Source organism: Micromys minutus (assembly GCF_963924665.1).
Source record: "Micromys minutus genome assembly, chromosome: 27".
In the NCBI taxonomy this organism is placed as follows: domain Eukaryota; kingdom Metazoa; phylum Chordata; class Mammalia; order Rodentia; family Muridae; genus Micromys; species Micromys minutus.
In genome coordinates, this window is record NC_137962.1 from 11,448,986 (window position 1) to 11,463,645 (window position 14,660).

General features: G+C 41.0%; 1 pseudogene across 1 annotated transcript in view; it reads left to right on the forward strand.

The window, feature by feature from the left end:
* Window positions 1-14,162, forward strand: part of LOC308438129 (MARVEL domain-containing protein 2-like) — a 48,832-nt pseudogene extending 34,670 nt beyond the window's left edge. The window contains exon 3 of the transcript in view: window positions 12,564-14,162. The product of the transcript in view is annotated as an MARVEL domain-containing protein 2-like (transcript). The remainder of the gene's footprint in view (window positions 1-12,563) is intronic.
* Window positions 14,163-14,660: the final 498 nt, after the last annotated feature.

The following is a 14,660-nucleotide window of genomic DNA, read 5'->3' on the forward strand; positions in this document are numbered from 1 at the left end:
GGGCTGGTAAGATGTCACATCTGTAAGAAGACATGCTGCTCTTGCATAGGACCAGAGTCTGCTTCTCGTCACCCATATCAGACAGCTCACAACCTCCTATAAGCCAAGTTCCCGAAGAATCAAGTGTCCTCCTCTGGCCTATCTGGGCACTAGCACATAGTATTATAACTAGTAACACTAGTACACATAGTAACAAGCAGTCACACACACATACCCACAAAAAAATAAAAAAAAACATGATTTAAAAATGAAATCTTTTTAATTTAAACATTTTTTAAAGTAATTACTTTAATTATATAAATTTATGGCATAGATACAGTATAAAAACTCAGTGTAAGTATTCAGTCTATAATGATCAAACCAGGAGAATTAACATTTCTATCTTAAAACATTGATGATTACATAATAACTGTGCATATTTATGAGGTACAGCATGATATTTCAACCCATGTATACCATATGTTCTGATCAAGTCAGGGTAATTAGCATTTCTAGCTTATCATGAAACTGTGTTGGAGTTCCTCCCTTCTAGTTATTTATAAAATACTTTCCAGGTTGATATGAACTGTAGTCGCCCACAGTACTGTATAGCAAGTGGGCAGCTGTTCAGCCACAGAATTTGAGGGCAGTGTGAGACCCAGCAAGAGACATGGTATGTTAGCTATCGCTTGTTCTGAGGACTGACTCTGCAAGTCCTGCTTTTTCCAGATGTAACTAGGCCACTGGGAGCTACTGGATATACAGAAAGGCAGATAGGAAAAGCCTTCAATGGTATGTCTGGCAGAAGTTACTTTCCCTCTCCTGTTCTAAAGTCACAAAAAGATGTTCTTCAGTTTTAGTTTTGCTGAGTGCATTAGTACACTGTCCTATCCATACTTGTCCCCCAGAAGGAAGATAAGAGTATCCCCAGCTATTGTTAGTCACAGTTTATGGACTATGTTCTTAGCTCTTCCCCATTTTTTCTTAGAAGAAAGTAATGCTTACTTAGTTGGATTTTCCCATCTTACCCTCTTGTAAGGATCAGTCCCTGGTGTTTCCTTATCATTTTTACCATGCTTACCATGACCTCCACCACACATTCATGCTTGTCTCCTGAGCACCAGCTTCCTGCCACTTGCACCCATACCTCACTGATTCAACTCCACTCAACACTTCCTTTTTACAGCTATTCTCTTTGTCCAGGAAGCTCTTCCTCAGATGTACTTAATGATTCACTCCCTCCAGTCCTAGTGAGGCACTGGTAGTCTGTGTGTGAAATTCCAGCCCTCTCCAAGCCATGCTTCACTCTTTCAGAACCTTTTATCCTGCCTTTTTTTCTATGACACACTTAGTATCTTTTACCACATCACGTAATTTTTAATGTCTATTTACAATTGCCTTTCTTTCTATATAAAGTCCCATGAGGTCAAATTTTCTCTTGTTACTGTGTAAGGATCTACGTGTCTCACATGGGTCTGGCACATGCTAAGCATTCTGTAAATATGTGCAATGGAATTGAGTATTTTAGGGATATGTAAAACAAAAAGAAGCTGTTTGTAATAGGAGTAGGAACAGGGGGCTGAAAACCAAGGCCACTCCCTCACACCTTACTCCAAGACATTCTTTGTGGGACCTACTAACCACAGCCTAAATTAAACATTGCCAGAAGTCTCAGGTCACTCTTGCAAAGATCACAAGACTGAGCTAACCACTCACTGCTTATGACCCATGAGAATGTATGGCCCACAAACATCCTTTCCTAACTTTAACAAACAAAGATGGTTTACTGGGCAAATAAAAACACAGAAACAAACAGATTTCTTTATTGAAAATCTCAGAACCTTTAAGCTCACAAACATTGAAAGTTTTCAAGAGGAACTTGAGGTGTTTCCCAAGTATATTAATGACTGTTTCTAGGTCTGGTGAGACATATTTGGGGTAGTGAACTTCTACCTTCAACTCCATGTTTTAATAGTCATAATCACCATGAATAATTAACTCATAACTCTTATCTCTCTCTGAGTGCTGCTAGTAATTCTGCATTAATACCAGACCTGCAATCATGTGGCTGTTGTGATTAGCAGTTCATTTTGAATGATTAATTGCTGTTCACTTCTCAGACCACATTAATTAAGTGCCAGTCCAGAGAAGATGCCATGTCAGTGGGCCTGAGGAATCAGTACTCACGTGTATTTCAGATTTGAATCAATTCCCGGCTTCATCACGGTTATGGCACAGAATGGTAACAAACTTGAGAGCCTCGGTTTCTCTTTATTGAAATAATATTTTTTTATTTATTCTTAGAGAATTTCATATATTTTGATTATATCCATTCCCCTCTCTTAACCCCTCCCAGGTCACTCATCTTCCTACCCACCCATCTTTATGTACTTTCTCTTCCACTCTCTCTAAAGAATAAACAAACAAGCAAAAAAAAACCCAATACCCATGTAGTCCAGTGTGTTTGCTTGACTGATTCTGGACATAAGACCTGCTTTAGAGTGTGGTTGACATATCAGATGTCACTTTAATAAGGAAAATTGCTTTCCCCTCAGCAAGCAGCGATAAGATACTGGTATCTCCTTTGCCAGGAGTAGGAATTTGTGCTTACGTCTCCACTAGCATGCTGGGATTTTGTCTGGTTTGGAATTGTGCAGGTGTTGCATGTGCTTTGTCAGTCTCTGTTAGTTCTTATGTGCACCAGCTCTAAGTGTCTAGAAAAATTGTGTGATTTTAGAATGTAGAAGATAGGGCAGAAAGAATGTAAAAGAGCCTGTTTCTTTTCTTAAATGAACTGCCTTGATTTAGCCTGGTGGTAGTAAGATGTGACCAATAGAGTGGTCAGTAAGGCAGGCACATATTGCCACATTCCCACCTAAATGTCACTGTGGCCTTAGCTTGCTTCATTCCAGCTGATATGTCGTGATGATTGATCCATGTTGGGTTAATGGAGCTGGAAAGTTCCAAGTAGGGGTCTCAGCTGTCATCTGTGGATCCTAGTGTCTATCTCGGGGGTCATCAGTCAGATGAAGTGTCTGGAGGAAGACAGATTTGTTGTCTTAGGCAGGTGCGAGGAGATAGTGTTCAGTCTCTGCTGGATCTGTGGGAGTAACAGGTCTTTGAGTGCCAATGTGGGTCTTTGTGGGTCACCAACTGGGGGTATGTTTTAGCAGGGTTAGCCCCATGTTAGGTGCCAGTTGTTGGGTTAATGAGGGGAGGCAGGACACGAGAAGTTTGGCCATGCTTACACCTCATTGCTACTGGACAGGTGTTGGGCTGTGGTAAGCTATAGGGACAGTGCTCCTAGGTCGTGAAGCCTGGTCTTAGGTGTGGGGAGACAGCCAGACTCGCTCAGGGGTCCCTGGGCCTGTGACAAAACAAGGACCATCTGGTTTCCAGGCTCTTAGACATCCAGATGCCTCTGAATGTTGTAGAGGAGCTGAGAATGAAGTAGGGGCCCACAGGGATCTAGCCCAAGGCTGGGGGGAAAAGAGGCATTTATTGTTGTAGAGGAAAGTGGATGAGTAAAACCACACCCCAACTTCTCAGGGTGGGCCTGAGATTAAATACCTTTTTGCAGAGAGGGGTATTTAGGAAGAAAGGCTAATTGGCAAAGCCTCCAGGTTTTTAGGTCCCTTCTTATAATGGACATTTGTCTTGATCCTACATGACCTGTGGAGGGGCTTGGGGTATTGCCGTTATGTGACTCATGGACACAAATCTATGGACGGTTGTGGCTAGTGAGGGGAGCCTGGTTACCTTTCAGTTTGGGGAAATGCCTACTGTCTCTTAGGGTCACCAGGGTTTCAACCTCATCTAGATTGGAAACCAGGACACCTTTTATAGCCCATGGTCCCACAGATCCACCACTGTTACCTTTGTCAAGTGTTAAAGGCTTGGTCCTTGGGTAATGTTACGAGCAATGTGTAGTAGACATTGAATAGAATCTTTAACAGGGAAGGAGACTTTGAGAAAGGTGCCTGTGAGACATGGTTGGGGAAGCTGGCCTCCATTTTGTTCTCTATGTCAGCAAGTTCAGTGCTTTTACTGACATGTCATCCCATGCTGTGTCTTCTCATCACAGCCCCAAACAATGACATTAACTGATCCAGAAAGGAGAAGGCTCTTAAATAGAGTAAACCTAAGAACAGAAGGCGCAAACACTATTAGAGCAGCCTCTAGCATCATGCCTATAAAACCCCTGCAAAATTCTTCCAGTGAATTATAGTAATATAGTAGGGTCAGCCTGGGTATGCTATACTCTATGGTATAACTAAAAACTACATTCTTGAGCTATGCAGACAGATACACACAGGTACATTGGGTCAATGTGTTTGCAAAACACACAAAACAATATATTTCGAGGGCTTAAATGCTTGTCAAAGCCCAGGCAAGCAGAAGGAGCTTAGAGGAAAATGAGATGATCTTTATCCAGGAAGGTCACAGAGTCAGCAGCTGGAGGGTGTCCACTCTGCTGCAAGAGCATTTTCATCTGTAATGAGAAGCAGGTTCCCAAAGGTTGAGCACAAGTCAGCAGCCCAGAAGTAGAATGTCAGCTGGAACTCTTGGTCCAGGCTGAAAAGGAGACAGGAGCATGTTCTTCCTCTACACGCTGTATTGAATCACCAGGAAATCAGATACTGTCAGACCCTGATTAGGGTGTTTCAGTTGACGACTCCCATGGGAACAGTATGGATCTAGTAGACATTGCATTGTGATTTGCTTCTTGTCTGTTTTGAGTTACAGTTTTACTATGTATCCCAGAATAGTCAAGAACTTACTGTGCAGACTATGGTGATCTCAGACTTGTGTGATCTGCCTGCCTCTGCTCCTTGAGCTGCGATGGCATGTTATATGTCACCAAACCTGTGAGAAATTATAGTTTTAATTTGGAACTTTTCCTGACCCAAGGGCCCACAGTTCCTAGTAAGCCAAATCATGAGGGGACCTTCTGAATTTTCATCATCCCCAGGTTAGTGCTATGTAGTATGATACTCTGTCAGAAAAGTTGGCAGTGGAAATGAGCTGCAGATCCCAGATTGTCATGTGTTTGGTGACACAGTGATAAAGCTGAAATGCTATAGTGTTCTTTGATTAAGATAACATGCTCTGTGGCCCAGGTGCACTGATGGCCTTCTCTACCCAGTGACTTTGCACCTTACAATGGATTTGCTGCTCTGAAACCTATAATGAATCCAGAAATGTCTCCCATAACAGTCAGATGGTCACACTCTACATTTTTTTTTTTTGCTAGCTAGGCTCATGTTTTAATAGGGAAGTGACAGAGTACATCACCTGAATAGCTCAGTCTCCACTGTTTCTGAGTCTTTGAGCCTATCCTAATCCAGAGGATGGGATAGATGCCTCTAGAGATAAGAATTTAACCATTTTGTTGCTATTCATTTGGAAATTATAAAGTGTTTTGCTTATTGTGGTGCCACATTCTTTAATCCCAGAACTGGGAAGGCAGAGGTAGGTGGATCCCCACAAATTCAGTGCCATTCTGATCTATATAGCAAGTTCCAGCTGAGGGCTACATAGGGATATACTGCCTTAAACAAACAAACAAACAACAACCCTAAACCTCAAATGCTTAAGTGTAAGAAGGTTAGGCAAATATTATCAAACAGAGATGTGTTCCAAGTCCCCTTTCCAAAAAGTGCTGCTTTAACCTCTGTGCTTGTCACTCAAACTGATGACGGGGTGCGATGGCTTCCCTGAGTCTTAGGGCATAAGGAGCATCTCTAAGTGTAAACTCCAAAACATGTTGTAAATCAAGGAAATGAATCTCGTTTTTACACACACACACACACACACACACACACACATATACATATACGCACACAAAGACAGACAAGAGAGAGAGAGAGAAAGAGAGAGAGAGAGAGAGAGAGAGAGAGATTGTATATTCATCCAAACCTTATGCCTAATATTAGACCTAAATTAGAAGAAAAAAGTCCAGACATACCTAGGAACAGTATTTAAATGTGATTTTTATTACCAATTTCCCAAGTACATTTGACCAATTTCTTTGCACACATGTATCCTTTCAAGTCCCAGCCGTTAAACTGCAGTAGGGACAATGTAGGTTGTGGTAGACATGTGACATGGATTTCTATACTTGGGTTCCTGTTATATAGAAAGAAATTATGATTTGCTAAAAAATTCTTAATCACCAGGCTCAGAAGGACACCAAGAATCCCTTTCAACAATGTGCTCTAAAGAATAGTACTAGAGTTGACCCCAGGGATCTGAATCAATAATAGCAAAACATGATTCTAGTTCCAGCAAGCATCCTTAAGTGGGAAGGCTTCAGTCACCTCCACACAGTTCTTTTCAGTCATGCAAATAAGGCTTTCTAATGGTTGTTTAGAATATCCTGTGAGCCATGTATCTATCCCAGGCTATTTGTACCTGAAGGTCAATTGTGGCCTAAAATCCTTGATGTGATGAACAATCTTCTGATGAAAAAAAAAATCTATTATGAAGACAAACTCATAAGTGCTGACAGGTATCTTAATAACCAAATCCTGGCTGCTTACAAGCAAACACATTTTTAATTAGTCTTCCTTGGAGATCACCTTCTCTGTGATGTCCCAAGGAAGGGTCTTGTCTGGCAACCTTGTGTGAAGGGTACTTCACAACTTTAGGTACTAATTATTCTCTGAGGAGAGAGGACAAAGACCTCAACCAGCAGCTGGCTGTACAATATAGGTCAACTCCCTAGAGTTTGTATTTTGTTATTTCAATTTCTTCAAACTCATTATCAGAAGGAACCTGTGAACTCTTGATTTACCAGGCCCCAAATGAGCCTGTTCAGTAAACTTTTCAGAGCCTTCCTCTCCAAGGGCAAGAGAGAGATGATGACAAACCATGTTAATAGGAAGAATAACTCAGAACAACAAAAAAGATGCTTATGCAGAAAAGCATGTGGGGCTTAGTGACAATGTAGTGATGTTCTTTTAATTTGATGAAAATAGCAACCACATTTTTTTTCTGGCTTCCATGGGTCAGGAGTTTAGAGGCAGTTAAGTAGAACATTTCATCAATGTCTCACATGATGTCAGCACAGGCAGCTTGGGTCGGAAAACAAAACTGAATTCACTCGTTTATTTTTAGGAGTATAATATTTACTGTTAGTTGAAAGGCCACTTCATCTCTATTAGACATCTTTCTCTCTGGCTTGTCTCTAACTTGGGCTGTTTTCTGTTGCTGTAACAAAAAAAATGTATGAGATCAATATTTATATGGAAAGAGCTCACTGTTTTGAAGGCTAAAAGTTCACAAGAAGGCAGTACATCTAGCAAGAGCCTGTCATTGCAGCACTGCTGGCGTCAGTGGTTGGAACACATGTGACAGTGGTGTGTATAGAGGAAAAGCATAGCTACTTGGTGTGAGAGGCAGCAAGAATGAACAGAAAAAGCCAAATGGTATCATCCTAACCTACTCTCATAGTCATTAATCTAATCTTGTAAGAGCTAATGTACTCCCAGGACATGAGCATTGTTCTTCCTCAAGGGTGGCTGTCACAAGCCCCAATCTTCTTTCTCTAATCCACCTCCATGATGATCTATATTGATTGTCAGCATGACAGGATCAAGAATTGCCTAGCAGGCAAACCTCTGGGAATGTCTATGAGAAAGTTTCTAATTTTGTTGTTGTTTTGTTTTGTTTTTCAGGAAACCAACCGATGCATGGGTGGCATTATTTTATGGATTATTAGATGAAAATAGCATTCACATTTTTGCTTGCTTCTATGGGTCAGGAATTTCGATGGAGTTAAGTTATACAAAATAAAAAGAAGAAAGTGATCTGAGTAGCAGCTGTCATCTCTCTGTTTTCTAACTATATAAAATGTGACCAGCTTCTTTATGTTCCTGTATGTCTTTCCAGTCACAATGGTCTGTACTCTATCATTGGGAGACAAACACTTCTTTCCTAACTAACACAACCTCTAAAAGTTCTACCACCTCTCAGTGCCATTACACTGGGCCTCAGTATGCACAGAGACCCTTGAGGGTTAAACTATAACAAGTGCCCATCAACTAGGAATCTAGAGATGAAAGCTTTCCCCAGGATGTACATTATTTTCGAAGGTTTTCTTTGTACTCTTGCTGCCACAGTCTAAAGAAGAACATGGAGAAGTTTAGGATGTCAATTACAGGGAAAGGAAAAGGAGTCTGATCTACCCACTGGGGGGCTGATGACTCCTATCTCATAATCTTCTTCTGCTATTTTTTTATGAAGTAACTTATATTTTTATAACACAAACACATTGGGCAACTTTCATCAATTTTCTTTTTGGCATAAGCTAGGGTAGAAATCTCAGTGTGTCTCAGTGTGAGACTTCTTCTGACTTCTTCCTAATACACACATTATAGAATGTAAACCATATGCCAATTATGAGCCCATCTTTCAAATGTACTGTCCACATTCAATGTCTCTAGTTTATCTCATTACCCACCTGGCTGCAGACTTCAACAGCTGTTCCATTCCCCATGAAGACTCCACTTGTACCAAACCATTAGTGAGCAACGTGGGCTGACAGCTATGCAATAGAGAAAACTTACAAAGCACAACCCTCAGCAAAATTAAAAAAAAAAAAATCTCTTGCTATACATTTCTCTTTCCTAATTCTATTCTCTACAGGATCTCTGGGAGAATATTTTCTCTTTGATTTTTTCCCATTGTACCAGATTCCCAGGGTCCTCTCTCTTCTCTGTCTGACAGTTCCAGATATTTCAAATGTATCTTGCCTTTTCTATCTAGAGTAATTCACCCCTTATTCCTAAACACTTAGCATTTCATAGTAAGATCTTCACATCTGTTTGAAAGCCTAGCATTTGAAAGCTACAAGCTAGAACAGGGACGAAAGTTCTGCCTTGGTTCTACTCAACTTTACTACTGTTGCATCAACCTGACTAAGACAACATAACATGAACATAGAAGTTGGCTCAGGTTTCAATTCTTCTGACTTGTTTGTATGCTCAACTATTCTACAGGCCTCCACAAAGAACCCTGGTGCATTTTTACTATATACTCATTGGTACTTGGTAGTCAAAGTATCTGTTTTCATCTAGCATTTGGATACATGTAAACAGACACACAAAAATATAATAATCAGTAGAGGAATGTCAGTAGAAATAAGTAAATGATACAATAGAAAATCATATAAATTTATTTGAACTTATTTTTAAGAACGCCCATCAACTTGAGCCATTGATGCTAAGAAAGATTCCTTCTCTTGCCAGGTTCTTGGTTTCAACCTGTCTTCTTCTTCCAAGAGAATGAGTTTAAAGGATTTTTTTTCAATGTCAACATGAATCAGTTCAGACTTCAAAGATCTTTGAATGTTTTTGTAAAGAGAGCAGAACAGAGTAAGTATGGGGAACTGACTCACTAGAGTTCAGAGGTAGATTGAGCTTCTAAGGTTTAGTTGGAGACAAACCTCTTTATGCTTCAAAGATTATGGAGGAAAAGTGGTTCAATAATGAGTTGTGGCTTAAATATGATTGGAAGGCATGAGGAAATTGACATCCAGAGTGGTGAAAGGCAAAGGAAATGGGCACTGAAGCACCATCAAGGTGTGTTGCTTAGAACCAGAAAAAAATCTACATTTTACACAAGTGAAGCCCCAAAAGTAAATGTAAAAGTGAAGTTCAAAGGGGGTCTTGGGATTGTCTGTCTATTGAACAGCGGCATTGAATTAAGTGTGCCTTAGCCAATACCTGGGAAAGTGAGTTGTGTGCCAGGTATCATGGGTAAGTAAGACCTACTAGCTCTCTTCATGTCTATTTATTGCTGAGGATGATCCCTAACCCTTATAATGCAAGGGCTCAACTCTATTTCTACCTCAAGGTTTTTCTTGGCTCCTAAACTAGGACCACAGTGAGCAGAGTGAGGAACAGAGTCCACAACACTCCTCAATAGACTGTCTTGGTAACACAGACCCCTCTCTACTAACATTCTTACAAACTATTATTTCTCTTGCTATCACAGTCCCTCTGTGTCTAATTATTACTCGCAAAATCCCTAGGGTCAGATCCTTCAACTCTTTTTTATTCTGATGAAAAGTAGTGGGATCACAAACTCAGTTCTCAGCCACTGAAATCTATCTCTACAATTTTGCACACATGTCTATGCCCAAGGCTTCAGAGGGGTTAGAGAAAGGATGCCCATGACTTTTCTCAGAAGCCTACTCTGTATTTCAGTAAAAAACAAACCAAAACAAAACAGAATAACAAATAAAACCCGAAAACAAACTAACAAACAACAACAACAACAAAACTAGAAATTATTAATGAAAAGATCCACTGCTGTCTTTTAAATATCTTCCAACATTTTCCAAGTGTTTATGTATTTAATAGCAAAATAAATATTGCACAATATTTATTGAGCATTTAATACATACTTCACACTAGTTGAATTCACTAAAACAATTATCTATTTTATCATCATATTAGCCAATGAATTGTAAAATGTTGAATAAGTTTTATACAAGACAAATAAGTAGATTGTTCTAATCTTGACTAGTATACAGTCTGAGATAATGCAGAATTATATATGCTGATGGCATATCATTAATTAACAGAACTGATGGGTAAAGCACAAGAATTGTAAAAAATAAAATTGATGACTCTAGTTTCCAAGTGAGAAAGATTACTAAGAACAATAGAGAGTCTTCTTAGAGTTAGAGTGGGCACTGCACCAAGTTATAGTGTGGCAGTCTTACTGTAGAGCAGACAACAGTGAATATAGAAGATAGACTCAATACAACTGCTCTGGTGTTTCAATGTCACAAATGCACAGGGGATAAGTCTATAGTTTATGATAGGCAAGAAGTTATAACTGAGACTATAGAAAGCTGAAAGCAGAGTAGAACCTAAATTCTTAATGAGAAATAGAATAGAAAAATACAACTATGAAGGTAGGGATTAACCAAGAAGCATTTCTCCAAACAGAGCTCTATGGGGGAAGGATCCAACCCTCCAGTACTGGTGTATTTGGAAAGTGGACTTCAGAATTCAAGTTCATAAATCTAAGCACAGCATATTACTATAAAACATGAACCTTGTGTTATAGCATCCTTGCAGCTCTTGGTAAGAGCCAAAACAAAGTGCTTAGAAGCAGAGATTTACTCCTCAAATGCGTACAGTTCCCACAAGACAAAGTTAGCTTTCTCTAAAGATGAATTAGCCAAAAGCATGTACAAATTAAATGAGTAATGGCTTACCACAGGAGAATTTCAATGATCATGTTTAACAGGGGACCCAACACTTCCAAGACATCGAGACAGCAGAACAATCCAAAGAGACTAGACAAAAGGGATATTCTAAAAGTATTAATCAAATGAATAGAAGAGCAATAACCAGAAAGAGACAATAAGACATTTTAAAGAAAGCTGTATTACTTTACAGAAAAAGAAACTTGAATGACTAGACAGTAAGAATTGAGTTCCTGAACTTAAAAATCTACTGTTAGTAAATACCAAGCTAGATACAGCTGAAGAAGAGATAGAGAACTGGAAGATCAATGTGAAGAATGTAGCCAATGAATCAAAAGACAAAATCTGTGAGGGAAAAAAAAGAATATCTGCTGGACAGAGCCAAAAATCCAATACTTCACTACTGTGGTTTGTTGGAGTAGAGAGACTAGGCAAACCCAGTAATAAAAGATGTGGGCATGGTCTTTTCAGAGTGGATTAGACATATTACCAGGCTGTGACTCCTTAACCGTAGATGAATGGACCTTCTCAAGGTAAATTAGCAAGTCAAAAGAGGAGGGAGGCAGATTCAGATGCACTCATACTGAGTGTCTAATATTTCATTGTAAGCAGCTCACCATTGCTTCCATACAGCAAATACGTCTTTGAAATCCCTTTTAAGGACTCGGCTCATGACTAGTCCATGTAGCCCTTAATACTCTAAAACCCCTCTGAGATACTGTGTGGCTGAAACCCAGTTCCCATCATGCATGTACAACATGGCCTTTCCTGAAATGTGTTTTAGAAAAACCAATTTTATCACATGGTGGTCCTTTCAGAGTGGTAGTGGTATTTTTACTGGTGAGATGAGTTGGGTTGTGTGGTCAAGTGTGTTTGAAAACACTGTGTATGGTACATCTTTTCCCTTATTTAGTAAATATCAGCATATTAAACTCAATGATTGGTCTTAAATAATGATCTCTGACCCATTTCCTTCTAAAAACTGAGAACTCTATTGTATCATAGGACTGTCACAGCTCCATCAATTTTAAGCTATTAATAAATCTTCCAGATAGTTCTGTTGTTATTCAGTGCACTACCGACTGAGGTGGCCCTCTCTGTTTTCCATATATCTGTTATTAACAGAGAAATTTTCTATAGGAGGAGGAACTCTTTCATATCCTTTGGATGGCTAATGATTATGGGCCCTAAGGATAAAATACAAATATCTTAGCCTAATTAAGTTCTATTAAAGAAACAACTGGGTGTGCTCTTCCGGTGGCCGCGCAGATGTGAAAATCACAAATGTCTTCAAGTGATTGAAGGTCTAGGATTCGGGACAGGAGTTACAGTGAGGTTCCAAGGGACACGCCTTGTCCAGACGGTACCTTAAGAACTCTCCAGTCTCTTCACAGCAGTGAGCTGGCTGTGAGCGCAGATCCTCTGCCTCCTCCCCCTCTCCCATTACAGCCACCATTTGGCCCCAGCTTCTACACAAGTGACACAGAGGAACCAGCTGTGGCACCAGACCTCAAGCCAGTAAGACGCTTTGTTCCCGACTCCTGGAAGAACTTCTTCAGAGGGAAGAAAAAGGACCCAGAATGGGATAAGCCGGTGTCAAATATCAGATACATCTCTGATGGTGTGGAGTGTTTATCTTCAGCCTTTCCAGCAAGACCACCCAACTCTTACAAAGATCCTTCTGGAGGGTCACAAGGCAGCTTTAATTTCCAGCACGACGCCATGTTTCCCCACGACCCCTATGCATCCTTAGACCGGCACACGCAGACGGTGCGGACATACAGTGAGAAGGTAGAGGAATACAATCTGCGCTATGGCTACATGAAGTCGTGGGCCGGCCGGCTGAGAATTCTGGGTGTGATGGAACTGCTACTGGGGGCTGGCGTCTTTGCATGTGTCACAGCCTACATCCACAAGGACAACGAGTAGTACAACTTGTTTGGCTATACACAGTCCTATGGCATGGGAGGTCCTGGCAGCCTCGGCAATACATATAGGAGCTATTACTACAGTGGCCCCAAGGCCCCTTTTGTACTCATGGTGGCTGGATTGGCTTGGATCGCCACTATTATTCTGGTGCTTGGCAAGTCCATGTATTACCGCACCATTCTTTTGGACTCTAACTGGTGGCCGCTGTCTGAGTTCGGAGTTAACGTTGCCTTATTTATTCTATACATGGCTGCAGCCATTGTCTACATGAACGATACCAACCGCGGTGGGCTCTGCTATTATCCACTATTTAATACGCCAATGAATGCGATGTTCTGCCAGGTCGAAGGAGGTTAGATCGCTGCCATGATCTTCCTGTTCGTCAACATGATAGTTTATCTTGTCAGTGCCCTCGTCTGCCTAAAGCTGTGGAGGCATGAAGCCACCCAGAACCATTGGGAATTCATGGAGCAGCAGGAGGAGATAAATGACCCGTCGTTGTCATCGAAAAGGAGAATTGTGAAGTGGCCCCCAGTGACCAACAGACAGACCAAGAAGTTAATTTCTAAGAATTGAAAACAACAAAAATAACTCCTGAACTTCTGAGCGGACACATCCCTCCCGTCACATTCCTAAGCCCATCGTAATGCCTGACTACGTGGCAAAATGTCCTGTAATTCAGACGGATGACGACCGAGAACGCTATAAGGCTGTGTTCCAAGACCAGTTTTCAGAGTACAGAGAGCTGTCTGCAGAAGTGCGGGCCATCCTGAGGAAGTTTGACGAGCTGGATGCGGTGATGAGCCGGCTGCCACATCATTCTGAAAACTGCCAGGAACACGAGAGAATTTCAAGAATTCATGAAGAGTTTAGGGAAAAAAAGAATGACCCTTCATTTCTGGAAAAAAAAGGAGCATTGTGATTACCTCAAGAACAAACTTTCTCACATAGAATTCAAGCGTACGATAAGGCGATGAATTGGGATAAGCAAGGCACCGCGGTTGGTATCGTTCACATAGACAATGGCTGAAGCCCTAGACACTGTTCGAACGTGTTCATAGCCTGTGTTTTCACTGCCTGTGTATGTGGGTCTCCTGGGTGAGAAGCAGACGCCTCCAGGTCATCTTCTGCTCAGTTTAAACACACCTTAGGTAAAAGTGTGATCTCACTCAAACATTTCAAAACAGTTTCAAACCCACAAGGGCCTTTCCTGGGATGGGAGAGGTGGAGTATTCAGCTGCGAACGGTTTAATGTTTTTCTCATTAACAAGGACTTGAAGCCAAGATCAGTTGTCACACTCTGTGATCTTGGGCCACTTGGTCAACTCTGTGCCTGTTTCTGCTGTAAAACGGTACCTACCTCCTAGGGCAGTGATGAGACTATGGGAGCTCATCCGGAACAGAGCCTGCCGCTGTAGAAGAACCACATTCGTGTGGGAGTGCTGTTAGATGTGTTGGTGGAATGGATGAGTCCCAAGAAAAGTCCTTAGTGAGCAGGCATCAACAGCCAACCAAAGGCCATGTCCCA